Source organism: Saccopteryx leptura, chromosome X (assembly GCF_036850995.1).
Source record: "Saccopteryx leptura isolate mSacLep1 chromosome X, mSacLep1_pri_phased_curated, whole genome shotgun sequence".
Taxonomy (NCBI): Eukaryota; Metazoa; Chordata; class Mammalia; order Chiroptera; family Emballonuridae; genus Saccopteryx; species Saccopteryx leptura.
The window spans coordinates 53134958-53153462 of record NC_089516.1 but is presented as its reverse complement, the minus strand read 5'-3'; the positions used below and the strand labels follow the sequence as shown (position 1 = coordinate 53153462).

At 41.1% G+C, this 18505-nt stretch overlaps 1 pseudogene; it reads left to right on the top strand.

Annotated features, from left to right (window-relative positions):
- LOC136386340 (diacylglycerol kinase beta pseudogene) overlaps positions 1-17395 on the top strand; it is a 63960-nt pseudogene extending 46565 nt beyond the window's left edge.
- Positions 17396-18505: the final 1110 nt, after the last annotated feature.

The window sequence follows — 18505 nt, the reverse complement described above, 5'->3', positions numbered from 1 at the left end:
ACTGTAAGGTATTTTTCCCCCCTGAGGAAGAAGGAAGGGGTCGGAGCCACGAAGTGTGGCGTAATAAAAGGCTTTATTGAGTACAGAGTGCATCCATCTGACGAGGTTCCCTAGCCCCGGGGACAGAGGCTAGGGAAGTCGCATGGAGTGACTCACATGAGAGATATTTAAAGGGTCCCATCTAGGGTGGTCAAGCTAATATGATGTGGTGAAATCTCACTGGCAGGCAGATGGTCGCTTTTTTCCAAAGGACTCCTGGGAAGTTTCTTTTGGCGCACTTGGCTGTGGACGGTACTAGCCAAAGTTCCTGGGTCTGGGTTCCCCACGTGGCTGTCCCCCATTGCCCACCACCCTACATTCTGATCTCTTTGTGTTAATTAGGGGAGCTGCTTATTCGTCTGGCTACTTCCTGCTGATTAGGGGCATCGTGGGGAGGGGGAGATCGGCAGGTGGTGGTTTGAGGGGTGTCAGGAGGAACATCTGTTTGGCCATGACTGGAGAAACTTTGCGGATGCGGTCCTGTAAGGATTTTTTAAAAAGAGGAGTAATAGGAGGATTTGCAGGGTCCAGCCTTCTGGTGAGCTGGAAATGGGTAGGGTCCAGTGGTTCCGACTGCCAGTGGTCCTGCATGGAGACAAGTTTGAGGCAAAACTGCATGTTAGGAGTGGCATGCAAAGGGGGAAAACTGCATGTCAGAGGTGGTGTGTGAAGGGGAAAAGAAAGGGTCCCATTCACTCCCATAACTGAGATCTGTGAGGGAACTAGAGGTCTAGAGTGTGGTGGCAAAACAGAGATGGCAGCTCCCGTGTCCACAAGAAATGAGATTGACTAACCCGTTTTTGAAGCATTACCCTGGGGTTTGGTGAGGATGATGAGGGTCTCCGAGTCCAGGGTGTCAGTCCCACAAGTTCGAGTGATGGGCCCGTCTGGCTAGCTTGGCCTTCTCATTCGGGCGGCTTGTCCTCCACATGGAGGTGCTGAGGGAAAGCCTGTTGCCCAAAGGGGCAATTGCTCCACCAGTGACCAGGCTGCTTGCAGGCAGGGCAAGGCTCAGTGGGCAGCCGCGGGCAGGGGCCCTGCTGGGACCAGTGATCCTGCTTGTCATACTTAAAGCAAGCTCCTGGTGGGATTCCTTTGTGGCTTGGACTTGGGTTGGGCACTTCCTGTGTCTTGCACCTGTTGCTCTGCCAGCCAGCCTCAGGGCTTCCACAAGAGCCTGAGTTTGGAGCGTTACCTTCTGCTGCATGCAGGTCTGACAAACAGCCTTGGCCTGTTTCTACTAGTCGTGACCATTGAAAACTTTAAATGCCATGTTCACAGGTCTTGGATAGGGGTTTGGGGGTTAGAATAAGAGGAGGTGGGTTCCTGGGGAGCCTGGCACTCCAATCCTGCCAGAAACGCTGGAGCCAGAGGCAGGACAGGGCCAGAACTTCTTGCAAGAAAATTGAGGTTGCGCCTTGGGGTCCTGCAAACAGAGATGGCAGCTCCAGTGTCCACAAGAAATGAGATTGACTTACCCGTTTGTGTAAGAGTCAGTGGTAGGCTGACAATGGCCTGACAGAGAAGGGGTTTAAGAACACAGTGGAGAAAGGAGGGGCCCCTGGCTGGCAGGGTAGGAGAAAGAGAGAATGGTATTTGCAGGTGAATGAGAAACAGGATTCTGCAAAGGGAGTGGAAGGGGCTCTTGGAGGTAAGAGACCAGAACGAAGAGGTCTGCAGAGGGTCCAGAGAGGGGTCTTGAGAGAGGGGCGCCCCCAGGGGTCAGGCAGGAGGGGGAGAGAGTCGGGGGTCCACGAAGAAGGAAAGGTTAGGAGCGGAGGTTTTAGGTGATGTTTCTCTAGCCAAAAAAGGGCCTGAGCATAGAACAGGCGGCACAGAGATTAAGGACGGGTGCATGAATAACTAGAAGCCCTGGATGTAAGGGATCTCCAATCAGTTTCCAGCTTTTGTGGCAATAGTTAAATTGGTGAGGGTATTAAAACCAAAAGTCTCTTCAGGAGGCTAACTGGTCCAATTATCCAGTGGGTTCTGTGGCCTGGCCACAGTGGAGAAGGACAGTTTTTTCTTCTTTAGGTACGGAGAGATTTCAGATAAGGCAACTCCAGGAGTGTTTTTGGATTAGGTTTAGATTCCTGTGCCCCCACAGCCACCCTCAGTCCTCGAAGTGGTCAGAGATGAGCATTGGTGTCCCAAAACTCAAACTCTGGCCATGGACAGATAAGGTAAAGTGGATGTGCTCGAGACATCTCCATGAGCACACACACACTCCAAATGGAACGGAAAGAGGTCCCTGATGCAGCTGTGGTTTCAGACAGGGAATCCTGGTGGAAAGAACTGAGGGGAGGTTGGAGGCAGGGGACTTCCTGCACCATGCACTGAAGTGGGTGGAAGGTCGGAGGTCCTGGTTTTTTCTCAGGGGAAGGGGAGAGGAGCGGTCCTTGCAGACTTCAACTCCTTCTGGGTTTTCGGCACCAAAATATAAGGTATTTTTCCCCACTGAGGAAGAAGGAAGGGGTCAGAGCCATGAAGTGTGGAATAATAAAAGGCTTTATTGAGTACAGAGCACATCCCGTCCGACGACATTCCCTGTCCTGGGGACACAGAGACCAGGGAAGTCGCATGGAGTGACCTGTGTGAGAGATATTTAAAGGGTCCCATCTAGGGTGGTCGAGCTGATATGACGTGGTGAAATCTCACTGGCTGGCAGACGGTCGCTTTTTTCCAAAGGACTCCTGGGAAAGTTTCTTTTGGCGTGCTTGGCTATGGGTGGTCCTCGCCAAAGTTCCTGGGTCTGGGTTCCCCACGTGGCTGTCCCCCATTGCCCACCACCCTACACACATGATTTGGAACTGCCCTGTGTAAGCTATATGTGGCCGGCATATTTAGTAAATTTCCCCTTTTAATAAAACTTTTCAAAACTTATCTGGACTGGATGTATCTACATGAACTCAATGAAATGAGGTACAGTGCCTTTCAGAATCTGAGGTGCAGTACTTTATAACAAGAGTTCCATTTATTAAGTAGTTGAATCCAAACAACTGAATAGGAATTTATGTCCTAACAGTTTACTAACCATTTGAAATACACATTAATTGAAAAAACCCAATATTTTATTTCATTTTTATAAAACCACAATTACCTATTAATGGGATGGGGGTACTTGTTGGGCATGGCAGTTTCTCAAACCTTGGAATCTGACTGAACACCACTACACTCATTTCCACTTAGCCTCAGTGTAAAGTAGGGTTTGTATATATACACTCTGTGATGTTTACATAATGACAAAATCACATAACAACACATTTCTCAGAACGTATCCCTGCCATTAAGCGATACCTGACTTTAGTGGGTCCCGGAATGAAAAAACCTCAGGTTTAAATCCTAACTCTGCAACTCACTTTGTGATCTTCACCAGGTTACTCAGTGCCTCCATCTTCTTTTATGTAAATAGCAGTAATGATAGTAGCTACCTTAAGAATTGTTGTATTTAGTGAGATAATTGTCCTAGAAGATTTAGTTCAAGACTTGGCACGTAATAAATGCTCACTAAATAATAGCTATTAGCATTAAGTGCCAAAATGAATAGTAAAGATAATAAATGCTATGAGGTATCTCTGGAGGATGGGGGACACTTAAACTGGTTCTTTGAAAGCTGTGGAGGATTTGAATGAACAGAGGGTTGAGGAAGAAAAAGAAGACTTTCCAGCTAGGAGGGAAAAGATCTTTGCAATTTAAAAGGTCATACTAAAATGGTAGTTGATTTCAATTTTAATTAGTATTTTTTAAAAAGTTCAACTGCCTTTTAGAAGCAACATTATTATTATTATTATTATTATTGTATTTTTCTGAAGCTGGAAACGGGGAGGCAGCCAGACAGACTCCCGCATGTGCTCGACCAGGATCCACCCGGCATGCCCACCAGGGGGCGATGCTCTGCCCCTCCCGGGCGTCGCTCTGCCGCGACCAGGGCCACTCTAGCGCCTGGGGCAGAGGCCACGGAGCCATCCCCAGCGCCCGGGCCATCCTTTCCTCCAACGGAGCCTCAGCTGCGGGAGGGGAAGAGAGAGACATGAAGGAAGGAGAGGAGGAGGGGTAGAGAAGCAGATGGGCGCCTCTCCTGTGTGCCCTGGCCAGGAATCAAACCCGGGACTTCCACACGCCAGGCCGACGCTCTACCACTGAGCCAACCGGCCAGGGCCCGAAGCAACATTATTTAAAATTTGATTTGCTCTATTCATTACATTTTGCAGAATATATGAATAACATGTTTTTTTATTATTAAAGAAAAACATTTCAAATCAAATTCCATGCTCTCTATCTTTAAGACCCCCACTGGCTTATCCTTTTTTTACAGTTATTTGTCTAGTTGCTATTTTGCATTTCAATTTGACTCTGCCTTTTATTTATTTGCACCTATTACCAGAATGCTTTTTTAAACTAAATAGTTTTTGATGTTTCTTATTCAGTATTTGATGAATGTTTATTACTGCAATTCATTGTTCAGGAAAATGTACCACATCCCACATTAATCACTGCTCTCCATTATCCATGGGGTGTAAACCATTTCATAGTCATTAAATGAATATATTATTTGGGATTTAAATCAATGGAAAAAAAGGGAAAAGGCAACCAAAAGTGGTAGGAGGTAACAGAGGCAGGGATAAGGCTTATGAGGAACATCCCTTTCCCAGTAAGCAGAAAATACATAGTAAGTCTCAAGCTTACCCTTCCTTTACCTCCCCACTTTGTCCCCCAGTCCACTAAATCTAGTAGGAACTTGCATTAATCTTTCAGACTGGAGTGGAGGGTGGTTGAACAAACATCTCTGGAACATATTGTTTTGGTTGTGTTGTCTAAGAAGACCTTGGGTTAAGAATTTGAGTACCGATTGTTTATTCAGGAGGTGAATCTAGAAAACACCAGTGGAGGAATGAGGTTGTGAGAAAGGAAGGGAAGGAAGCCAACAGAGTATATTATTGTCTAGAAGTGTCCAGGGTCATTCACTCATTTAAAATATTAAAAAATATATGTGCTTACTGAAGAAATTGCAGAAAAAATATATATGCACTGAGATCATATACATTTACAATAGTAAATGATATAAATGTCAAGAACTGTGAAGAGTCTGCAGTTTTGCCCAACTTGCTAGCAAACAATTTATCCTGCTGCAGATTCTTAGATGCTGACAGAAGACAGGTGACTCCTGGGATAGAGGCAAAGGAATGTATCACTCATGGCACAACAGGTACCTGCCATGTCTCACTGGGTGATGGAGAATGGTACAGGTGCATGCTAAACATGCAGTATGTATAATCAAATTCCTTTCCCTCATTGACTGCGTCTGCTCCTGGGGGCATTAACCCTGTGGCACATCTGGTCCATAGATGGTTGCAATATAGCCAGCTGCTGGAGCCAGTCCTGACCAAAATGTAGAGTTGGTTTTGATTGTCAACCTCCCCTTCTCCAAACTTTATGAAGGGGACTCTGTCTCCATCTTTTCTAGGAGAAGTTTAGTTTACATCTTTATGTATCTTGGTTTCTCTCTCTCTCTCTCTCTCTCTGTCTCTCTCTCTATTTCCAATGAAGTCTGCCTTTGCAAACTATTTGCACTAGGGAAGAAATGCCTAGGAGCAGTTGCATTAACATTGGAACTGGAAAAGATGTCCTAAAATTCAAGATATAAACACACCCTATCTGGTGGGACTTCAGGTATCAGATGGGAAATAGAGGAGGCTATGGGATGAAGGGAAAATGCCCACTTCACTAAGGCTGGGATTTCCTGGACGATCCTCAGGTGGCCTGGGACGGTCAATGCCCTGCTTTGAGTGCAGCCTCCTAGGCCTCGGGAAGAAGAATCCCATTGATATCCCTGTAACCTCCTACCATTCCCTCTGACTCAGCTCTATGCAAAATCACTTTGATTTCTTGGTAACATCCACAGGGTCCAAAAATTTTTTTCTACATTTACATATTTTCCATTTTCTTCTTCTTCTCCCTAAATGATAGATCACTGGGCTGAAAACAAAAATCAATTATTTCAGAGAGCTGAGTCACAACATGAATAACGTAGGAGGCTGCGTTCTTCCTTCATCCCAGATGCTCGAATAAGAGGCCCTGCCCCCCTTCTCCTACAAGTCCCAGTCAGCCATGACAGAGGATGGACGGCTTGATGCAGCTTATAAATTTGTAATCAGCTAGCACCACCCTCCAGGCTGGGGAGCAGCATGGGGTGTGGGAAACTCAAGTTGCTAAGAAACAAACGAGCTTCCTGGGACTTGAATTCATATATCCAAAGTTAACACTGGTAAACACTGCTGAGCTCAGTGTTTATCCACTCTTGCTGAGACCTATCTGAATTTCATTCTCCCCAGATTTCTTTTTCTTTTCTCCAGGCTCCTGGGAAAATAAAATATATAATATATAATATATTATACACACACATACATATATATGTATATATGTGTATGTATATATATAGAGAGAGAGAACACATAGCATCTTGCTATTATTATTATTATTATTGGTTTCTGTGACTGTTTAGACTGTTTAGAAAAGATCTGGTGGTTTCAAAAATATGTCCTTATGACATTTATCTTTCTCCAACTTGCATTTAGTTATCTGTGGACATTTCTAATTATCTCTTCTAGACTGTTAGAGGTCAAGTCTTATGCATCTTTAATTTCCAGACAGTACTATGCTTTGAATTTAATAAGTGCTCAATTAACATTCATTTATTTAGTTGAATTCACATTTTTCAAATGAAGTTTTAGAGAGAATAATAGAGTGTTCCAAGGCTAGTATATCGGTCTTTTTCCAGCTAAGAACATATACACTACACTGGATATTTCAAGCAGAGAGGGCTTTAATTAAGGGGATTGTTACAAAAGTGTTGGAAGGGTTAAAGGAGTAAAAGGGGTTGGTGTGAATCAAAGAATAGGAAACTGCTGCTATTTCAGGGGGAGAGGGTATTGGTTATATATCAGGAAGCTGCTACTACCCAGGGACTGAAGCTCACTAGCCCATACTTACTATTGATATTACCAGGACCACAGCTATTCCATAAGCAGAATGGCTCCTCCTCACTGCCTTCTAATGTGATGTGCTGCCTCCTGTTTTCAGAACCCAGCTGGCAAGGGAGACTGGAAAATGTGGTTTGTAGGCTTCTAGCCCTGGTGGTAATGGGGAAGATGAACATGGAGCTGAACGTCAACAGACAACATCTGGGATAGATGATTGGGCCAGGGCTGATTTCACTGCACCTCTGCAATGGACAAAGTCTGAAGGAAAGGAGTTAGTCCCTCTACCAGAACTTCCCAGCAGTCTGGGTCTGAGGAAGGAAGTGTCTAGCGGCTATGAGCCCTGACTACCTTGAAATAACAGAACCAGGTTCAGAGACAAAATTTCCTAGTTTGAACAACAGTGAATGCTCCCTCCCTCACATGAGAGCCCAGGACTCTAGGTAAGTCATCATCTCTTTCCTCAGAAGTTCATCACTTCAATTAATAGGCAGAAAGAAAAGTGACAGATGGAAACATAGCAGGTGTAGCAACCCCAACCTATTGAGAGTAGAAGTTCAAATCATTTAGGAATTTGGACCACAGTAGTCTTTTACTTTTCCCTCTTTCTACCATCTCTGAGATTGAGATGGTTGGCATTTATTGAGTAAATCTGGGCTTTGGAGAAAACCAACTCTGAGCCCACACAGATTTATTGACCAGTATGATCCAGTCTGGTTGTCTCCATATAACCGTTAGTGCCTCCCTTGACACTGCTCATATGATCATGGCTTTGTGGAACCAATTCTCTTGCTAAGGCTGGGACAGGGTAAGCAGAAGTAGGTATGGTTGCTCTGCAATTGCAAGCGGAAGTGGTTTCCCCTTGCTGTCCCTGCCTGATACCCCAGCCTTAACCACAGGCTAGAAGCCAAAGAGATCATGAGAGGGATTGGAGAAGTATGTAACCAAGACAGTCCTTTTTGTCTTTTGGCACACACTATCTCTGAAATAAATGAATGAGAAGAGATCTGAATGCTCTCCCTAAGTGAAAATATACCACACTGGCTTGTCATGTGAGAAAAAAGATAAGTAAATTTGTTTGATAGTATTGTAGTCTACTGGAATTCATTTTTGTGTGTGGTATAAGAAGTTCAATTTCGCCTGACCAGGTGGTGGCGCAGTGGATAGAGCGTCGGACTGGGATGCGGAGGACCCAGGTTCAAAACCCTGAGGTCACCAGCTTGAGTGCGGGCTCATCTGGTTTGAGCAAGGCTCGCCAGCTTGAGTCCAAGGTCGCTGGCTCGAGCAAGGGATCACTCAGTCTGCTGTAGCCCCCTGGTCAAGGCACATATGAGAAAGCAATCAATGAACAACTAAGGAGTTGCAACAAAGAATTGATGCTTCTCATCTCTCTCCCTTTCTGGTCCACCTGTCCCTATCTGTCCCTCTCTCTGTCTCTATCACAAAAATAAGAGAAAAAGAAAAAAAAAAAAGAAAAAAAAAGTTCAATTTCTTTTATTTTTCTTTTAACACACAGATATCTAAAGAACTCAGATCGCTTATTGAAAAGTGCATTATTTCTCACTGATCTGGACTACCACCTCATAAATATATATATATATATATATATATATATATATATATATATATCATGTCCATATATATATATATATATATATATATATATATATATATATATCATGTCCATGGTGTGTAGACCTATTTTTAGGATTTGTGTTCTGTTCCATTGGTCTCTTTGTAGTACAGTACCATGCTGCCTTAATTACTGTACCTTTATATTAACTTTTTACCTGTTAAGGCAGTTTTCTTTACCTTGTTTAATCAGGAGTAATTTAAATATTCTTGTCCATTGGCATTTTCATATACATTTTGGGATCAGATTCCACAAAAGAATACCTTGGATTTTTGATTGGGTTTGCATCAAATTTATAGATCACTTGGGTAAGAAATACTTCACAATATTAGTTTTCTAATCCATGGTATATTTCTCAATTCATTTAGATTGATAATATCTCCTAATAAAGTTTTATATTTTTTTCTACAGAAAACCAAAATACTTTCTTTAATGTTCCTAGAAGTAAAGGTGTACTGGTTCACCTTTAATTAAAGGTAAAAATTCTTTGAGTAGGGCTTCCATATTATCTAACTCCAGAAGGCACTTTTCATATTTTCAGTGAACATACTGTAGACTACAGTGTTAAAGGAGTGCTCCCTGTAGTTAGGCAACATGATGGCCCTGCCTGTAGGGCCCCAAGATTATAGAAAAATGGGTTCCTACTAAACTTTTTACCTTGAATGTACCCTGAGCGTAGTCGCCTGTTCCTTACACTCCTTAAGACAAGGATTTCAAAGAACTGATTAATGTTACTCTAACAAAACTCTTCCATTACTACTAATATATATGAATAAATTTTCTCAATGTTTGCATCTGTAAAAAGGAAACATAGAAATATAATTGCTGTTGAATTTGTCTCATTTTTGCTGCAAGTACTAGTCATCCACAGATACATATAGACTATTAAAAAAAGTTTATCCAACTTATTAAGTAATGTATTTTTAATAAAGTATTTTCCCCCATTGATTTGAGGGGGGAAAAGAAGAGGAGGGGCATCAATTCATTGTTCCACTTAGTTGTTCCACTTACTTGTACACTCATTGGTTACTTCTCATAAGTGCCCTGACCAGAGATTGAACCTGTAACATTGGCACATTGGAACAATGCTCTGTTTATTGATGCACCGGCTAGGACCTAATAATTAATTTCTTAAATCTGTAAGAAATTTATGTTGTTTTAATCAGTTGGGATACTATTTATTATAATGATTATTTAATATAGAAGAACATTTATTTAATATGTACAGCCTTTTGGTAACAGAAACATTTAAATTTAAATATTTGTATATTGGTACACTTATATACACATATATTTTTTTCAGTTTATTGAAGTACATATATATATATATATATCTTTGTTTCAGGAATGTGTGGTAAGATGATGAATAAAAAGATATTTCTAACCTAAAAATACATTACATTAGTATAACATTTTGCAGGGAGAGTAAAATGGAATTATAACATTTTGAGGAAACAATGTAATATATCCAGCTGTTAAAGAACCTGTTCAAGTTTTTTTTTTTTTAATGGACAATGGTGGATATTAAAACACTAAAAAATTTAAAGTCTATTATTGGATGCATTTGAAAAATTGATTTATATTTTATTTTAAAATGTCAGTTTAAATAATATATTCAAAATTATATCCTGTGATGGAAATTGCTGGCTTTCTACCAAAATCTGTTCTCTCCAATATTGTAACTGAGATACTGTTTTGTTTGGGGGTGGTACCTGAAGTTATACTGCGAAACTGAGTCTGTCTTTGCCAGCAATTTATTTAGCACAGGTTCACTGTGGGAATTATAATAATTTCACAAGCCAGTAGCACACAGGATAATGTCTCTTAATAAGACAAATAAAAAATAACATACTCCAAACAAATGGCAGAGTAATCACACTATTGTTCCAAGCAAGGAGAGACAAAGGAATAATTTTCAAATTTATTATGAGATGTACCTTTTAATACAAGGAGGCACTCCGGAAAGATGTGGCCAGCCTAGAGCTGATTCCCAGCTGCCAGAGAAAAAGTAAAAGGCCCCTATTGCTAGAGCTGTTGCTAAGGAACAAAGACAGCAGTGTTAATGGACAGGCTGAGCTGTTCCGAGAATTATTACCCCAGAGACTGCTGCACAATTTAATACCACTACCGATTAAAGAGTCACCTTGACCATGGAAGGAGCAAATGTCTCAGGATTTTCAGAGAGTTTTTAGGTTAGCGGAAGAGTCACCTCGCCCAAACCAAAATTCTCAAATGGTTCTCACAAACTGTCAGTATTTATTGTGTAAATGTCCCTTGGCCATAGCTGCTGCTTCACATATTTTTATCAATAAACCCCTAGCGGGGCCCCTTAAGCAGCTGGACTGCTGAGTGCTTATCAACTACAGCAGATGTGGAATGATGACATCCTGGCATGACTGACTTCATTCTTATTCAATATATCAAAGCAATTTTTTCCCTTTGTTATAAACAAGTAGATTAAAACAACTTTACTTAAGTTGTAAACAAGTGGATTTGAAATCATATTAAACTAATGCACAGTATATGTATACTCAGATAATTTCTCTTGAACCTGAATATGACTATAAGACTGAGCTGTATTCGTTGGAATTTGAGCAAAGTAATGAGTACAGGTCTATTGCTTAAGAGACATTCCCTAGCTCTGGATGATCCTTCCATTTCCTGTCCCACTGGCTGGGATAGAAATGACTACAGCGGCCTTTAAAATCTTCTATTAAAGATGGCAGATCTGTGTAGAGACCTAGAATTCTCAGCTCAGAATGTGACATGAGAGAAATAAACTTTGAGTTTTAAACCTTTAGATTTTAGGGGGCCTCTTTGTTCTAGCAGTTGCCTTCCTTAACTAATACAGGAATTAGTACCATGAAAATGGAGTACTGCTATAACAAAAACCTAAATTTTTCAGCATTTGCTTAATACATAGGCAGCATATGAAGAAATAAATAGTGCAAGCTAAAGAACTAGGGCCCCTTTTTTAAAAATATTTTTTATTTATTCATTTTAGAGAGGAGAGAGAGAGAGAGAGAGAGAGAGAGAGAGAAAGAGAAGGTAGAGAGGAACAGGAAGCATCAACTCCCATATGTGCCTTGACCAGGCAAGCCCAGGGTTTTGAACTGGCGACCTAAGCATTCCAGGTCAATGCTTTATCTACTGTGCTACCACAGGTCAGGCCCCCCCTTTTTTAATTAAGTGAGAGCAGGAGAGGCAGAGAGACAGACTCCTACATGCACCCAGACTGGGATCCATCCAGCAAGGCCCCTACTGGGAGATGCATTGCCAATCTGGAGCTGTGTTCTGTTGCTCTGCAACTGACCTATTTTTAGTGCCTGAGGTGGAGGCCACAGAACCATCCTCAGCACCTGGGCCAACTCACTCCAACTAACCAATCAAGCCATGGCTGCGGGAGGGGGTGGAGGAGAAAGACAGAGAGATAGCAGAGCAGGAGGGGGTGGAGAAGCAAATGTCGCTTCTCCTGAGTGCCCTGACTGGTAATCAAACCCAGGATATCCACATACCAGGCCAATGCTCTACCACTGAGCCAAGGAAGAGCTCTTTATCCAGGGAGGGGCCCTTTTTTGATTAAACCATTGCCTACCAAGCCACTCACTTTAGAGCAGTGGTAGTCAACCTGGTCCCTGCCGCCCACTAGTGGGTGTTCCAACTTTCATGGTGGGCGGTAGCAGAGCAACCAAAGTATAAATAAAAAGATAGTTTTAACTATAGTAAGTTGTTTTATAAAGATTTATTCTGCCAATCTTAGTGAAAATCTGACATAAAGTACTTGGTAAGTAATTATTATTATATGCTTTAACTTGCTGTAACTCTGCTTTATAAATTTTATAAAGTAAAGTTACTTCCCTACTTTATAAATCACCATTACTGTGGAACTGGTGGGCAGTTAGAAAGTTTTACTACTAACAGAGATACAAAAGTGGGCGGTAGGTATAAAAAGGTTGACTATCCCTGCTCTAGAGCAAAAGTCAGAAAACTAATATGTAGTGGCTTCTTCTTGCTGCTTTAGCAAGGTATTATAAGAGAAAAGATGAGCTCAGGCAAGAAACAGTTTGCAAGCAGAGGTGGAAGGGAATAGAGAGAATCATTATATTAAAAGCCTCAAAAGCCTTACACAGTTGGAAAATCCAACTACTTCTGGACCCAAAAGATAAGTCTCTTATTCAGTGTTTACTTATATATTTATTTGTTTCTAAACCATTTATTATTTTTCAATTACAGTTGACATACAATATTATATTAGTTTCAGGCATATAACCCAGTGACCAGACATTATATAACTTACTAAGTGATCATCCTGATAAGTCTTGTACCCATCTGACATCATATATATTAGAATATTATTGACTGTTTTCCCTATGCTGCACTTTACATCTATCCCCATGACTATTCTGTAACAACCAATTTGTACTTCTTAATCTCTTCACCCATCCTCTCAACCCCTGTCCCATCTAGCAACTGTCAAAATGTTCTCTGAATCTTTAAGTCTGTTTCTCTTCTCCTTGTTCATTTATTTAATTTTTTGATTCAATTGTTGATAGATATGTATTTATTGGCATTTTATTATTAATATTTTTTATCTTTATTTTTTCTTATTCTTCTTAAAGAAGACTTTTTAACATTTCTATAATGCTGGTATGGTAGTGATGAACTCCTTTAGCTTTTTCTTGTCTGGGAAGCTTTTTATCTGTTCTTCAATTTTAAGTGATAGCTTTGCTGGGTAGAGTAATCTTGGTTGTTGGTCCTTGCTTTTCATCACTTTGAATATTTCTTGTGACTCCCTTCTGGCCTACAAAGTTTCTGTTAAGCAATCAGCTGACAGTCATAGGGGAGCTCCTTTATAGGTAACTAACTGCTTTTCTCTTGCTGCTTTTAAATTTTCCTTTGTCTTTAATCTTTTGCATTTTAATTATGACATGTCTTAGTGTAGGTCTCTTTGTACATCTTGTTTGGGACTCTCTGTACTTCCTGGACTTGTATGTCTATTTCCTTCACCAAGTTTAGGAAGTTTTCTGTCATTATTTTTTCAAATAAGTTTTCAATGTCTTGCTCTCTCTCTCTTCTCCTTCTGGCACCCTCATGATGTGAATGTTGGTATGCCTGAAGTTGTCCCAGAAGCTCCCTACACTACTTTCAGTTTTTTTGGATTCTTTTTTCTTTTTTAAAAAAGATTTTATTTATTGACTTTAGATAAAGGAGAGAGAGAGACAGACAGACAGAGAGAGAGAAATGGGGGGGAGCAGGAACCATCAACTTGTAGTAGTTGCTTCTCACATGTGCATTGACTAGGCTAGCCCAGAGTTTCAAATCAGCAACCTCAGCATTTGAGGTCAATACTTTATTCACTGCACCACCATAAGTCAGGTTAGATTCTTTTTTATTTATTTTTCTTTTTGCTGTTACGATTGGGTGTTTTTTGCTTTCTTATATTCCAAATTGCTGATTTGATTCTTGGCTTGGTATACTCAACTGTTGATTCCTTGTAAATTATTCCTTTCAGTTAGCTTTCATTTCTGACTGGTTCTTTTTTATAGTTTCTATGTCCTTTATTATGCTTATTATTTCTTTGTTGAAATTCTCACTAAGTTCCTTGAGCATCCTTAAAACCATTGTTTTGAACTCTGTGTCTAATAGTTTGCCTGTCTCCATTTTAGTTATTTTTCTGAAAATTTCTCCTGTTCTTTCATTTTAGACATGTTTCTTCATCTCCACTTTTTGGCAGCTTCCCTGTGTTTGTTTCTATGTATTATGTAGAGCTGCTGTGTCTCCGGATTTGGTAGAGTAGTCTTATGTAGTAGGTGTCCTGTAGGGCAGTGGTCCCCAACCTTTTTTGGGCCACGGACAGGTTTAATGTCAGAAAATATTTTCACGGACTGGCCTTTAGGGTGGGATGGATAAATGCACAAAATAAAATTATGGGACTGGCGTAAAAACTCTGGTATTTTAAAATATAATTGTCGAACTTATGATATTCATTGGGCTAAGTTAAAGGAGGAACGAGCATGTCCTCATTATTCAGGCTGTATTTAAATTTGTTATTCTGACAATGTTTCATGTCTGACATCAATATGTAATATGATAGATTCAGGCTCGCTGCCAATGATGAACCTACGACAATAAAAATAAACATGAATCCACTGTGTACTTGTATGCAACTTTATTAGAAGCATCCTCTTACCATCGCACCAACAACATAACATCTCACCAACAACCTCTCTGCCTCCAAACACTTTCCAGTCACTATGGTAACGTTTAAACATGCCTTAAAAATAAGATACAACACAAAAACAAATATAAAGTGCATGAAAAATACAATTCACCATTGTTATGAATATTGTAAGTTAAGAGTTATTATAATGTTTATATAGAATGAGAGATAGTAGCCTATCTCTCAACAACCATAATGCTAAATCAGTAGGAGCCCTGAGCTTGTTTCTCTGCAACGAGACGGTCCCATCTAGGGGTAATGGGAGACAATGACACCCGAAGTGTGTTGCTTATGTCCAGTCTATTCCATAGTTTTGTTTTGGTTGCTGTCACTGAAGAAAATCCCGCTTCACACAAATAGGATGTCGGAAATGGCAACAGGGCTTTTAGTGCTTTTGTGGTGATCTTGGGATATTCTGCTATGACTTGAATCCAGAATACCGGCAGAGTTGTAGTCTCGAACATATTTTTAAGGCCGCCGTCATTTGCGATCTCCAGTAGTTGATCCTCTTCTTGCATAGACACGCTGGATTCACCTGGTTTGTTGACAAATGGATCGTGGATCCATTCCTTGGCAATTCGTGGGTCTTTTGTGGTTGGGAAGTAACGTTCAAAATCTTTTAAAAGCAAATACAGGTGATCGTGCACCAGCTGGGACAATGAAGGCTTGGGCTCAGTCTCTTCCTAAATTCCCGCGAATGTTTGAAACATGTCAAATATACCCCTGTTCACGTATCGACCCCACAAATCTAGTTTGGCTTTAAATGCAGCTACTTTATCTGCCAACTTGAAGACAGTTGTCATTTTTCCCTGAAGTGACCGATTGAGTTCATTGAGGAGGTTAAATATGTTGCACAAGTAAGCGACTTTTGCGATCCATTCCTCGTCACTGAAATGTGCTGCTAGCGGTGACTTTTTTTCTGAGAGAAATCTCTGCAGCAGCTCTCATAATTCACACACTCTGGCCAGGGACCTCCCTCTGGATAACCATCTTATTATTTCTGTGTATAAGAGAAGGTGTCTGTGCTCTGCGTTCATTTCCTCACAAAGCTGCTTGAACAGGTGCGAGTGAAGGGTGTGTGCTTTGATGTGGTTAATAAATTTAATGACATCATCCAATACGCTGTTAAGTTCCAGTGGTCTATTTCGGCTAGCCAGCATTTCCCTGTGAATGACACAATGCGTAGACTCGCATTCAGGTACAAACTCCTTAATCCAAGTAGTTAAACCAGCCATCCTTCCGGTCGTGGCAGCTGCTCCATCTGGGCATATGCCCACACAAAAAGACCATTTCAGTTTTCCTGATATATAGTGATCCAGCGATTTAAATAGTTCTGCGCAGAGTTGATCCAGCTGGCTGCACGTGCCACGAGCTGTCTGCTTAGGCTTGCTCGCCCGCCAGGGGGCACGCACTAAGGCCAGCAGGAGGCCCTCGCAAGGGCCTGCAGTGCAGCCTGCCCACGTATGTGGCTGGGCTAGGCAGGCAAAGCAACAGGGGACCACTTAGGCTAGTTGAGGCAGGGTCCTAGTTGAGCTGTGCACGGTTCGTGATGAATTCAGTGGAGAGGTCCTAGGATGCACCGCTCCTCATTGAGGTCCAAGCCTTTCAGAATGCAAGTCCTCGCCTCTCCCACCTGTGCCATCCCTTCTAAGTCTCTCCTAACCGCTCTGCTTATGATGCCCGCCCCCGGATTCTGGCCAAGGCTTGAAAGAAGCCACCTCTTGGGCACGTCGTGCCAGGCTTGGAAAGCTCATCCATCATGCACGATACTCTCACTCTCAGCTGAACTCCAACTCATGGGATGCCTCCATTGCACACAGATTTCACATCATGCGAGAAAAGCACCCAGAGAAATTCAACAGTAGAATGAAGAAAAAATTCTGGTATTTTGAGTTTGGCACATCTGAAACTTTTTCAGCCACCTGCAAGAAGCTACATGAATCTGTAGAAATAGAATGTGATGGAGTACAGATTGATTTAATAAACATCTCTCTGGAAGGAATTGCTATTTTGAATATCCCAAGCATGCATGGAGGATCCAATCTTTGGGGAGAGTCTAAGAAAAGACGAAGCCATCGCCGGATAGAGAAAAAAGGGTCTGACAAAAGGACCACACTCACAGATGCCAAAGAGTTGAAGTTTGCGAGTCAAGATCTGAGTGATCAGCTGCTGGAGGTGGTTGGCTGGGAAGGAGCCATGGAGATGGGGCAGATATACACAGGACTAAAGAGCGCTGGAAGGCGCCTGGCTCAGTGCTCCTCTGTGGTTATCAGGACTAGCAAGTCTTTGCCAATGCAGATCAATGGAGAACCATGGATGCAGACCCCATGCACAATAAAAATTATACACAAGAACCAAGCCCCCATGCTGATGGGCCCTCCTCCAAAAACTGGGTTGTTCTGCTCCCTCGTCAAAAGAACAAGAAACCGAAGCAAGGAATAATCCTGTATGGTTTCGTTCTTAGAGATCTAATTAGCATAATTGGGCCATGAAACACTTATCCTGGAAATCTTTGAATCATTTCAAGTCTCCTGCTTATGCAAAATCATGGAATTGGTTTAACAATTTTTGTTACTGAGTTAATGTAAAATTCATCTATTAGAAAATTGGTCTCAGTTTTTATAGGCATCTTTGCATGTAGAAAGCAGAAGTTTACATGAAGTGATACTGCATATTTTTGTTGCATGCATTCCCATAGGTTTTTATGTCTCTTGCCCATTCCTCCCTCAATTTTCATTTCCTAATCCATTATAAAAAAAAACAAAACCTTTTAAACATAAAAAAGAAATACCGTGGGAAATGTGATTTTCAGTGTGATTTCTATTATCAATAAGCACTGATCAGTAATGCTACAGTGATCAAAATTGCAGATTGTATAGTGTTCCCTTTTATAGTCAGTGTATCAACCAATAGTCTTTGACTTGAGGATAAACTTTTCATTGAAAGATTTTATTAAATAGTTGTCATGATACCTTGCTATATCCAAATAACTTTCCTTTAACTTCTTAATGCTTCTGAGTGGAATTTAAAATATCAGGCATAAAATTTTCTTGTGCTATAAAGTAGAAAGTGGTTTTTATTTTGTTTAGTTTTGTTTTTCATTCCAGAAATAAGTAAGAACATGTTACTTGGTAGTAAAGTGTGGTAAATACGACAAGCCTTATTCCTTTCTGCATGTGAATCAAAAATAAAAATAAAAAGAATAAAAAATAAATAAAAAAATAAATAGTTCTGAGGCTGTGGTTTTGGTTGACAATGATAGTGCACATAACATATTCTCATGCACATCCTCTTGATAAAGATAACACATATAAACAAGTAGCATTGCCTTGTTGTCAATATCTGTAGATTCATCAACCTGGAGAGGTACCATGGTGATTTATTAATCCTTTCCAACAATTGTGATTCAATGTCCTCTGCTATTTCCTCAATGCGCCTTGTGACGGTGGTAGCCGAAAGAGGCATCTGTGCTATCTTTTTAACCACAGCCTCTCCTAGAGGTTCACGACACGTCATTAGTGGCTGGAAGGATCAATTCACCAATGGTGAATGGCTTCTTCTTCTTTTTTTTTTTTTTTTTGTATTTGCAGAGACAGAGAGAGAGTCAGAGAGAGGGACAGACAGGGACAGACAGAC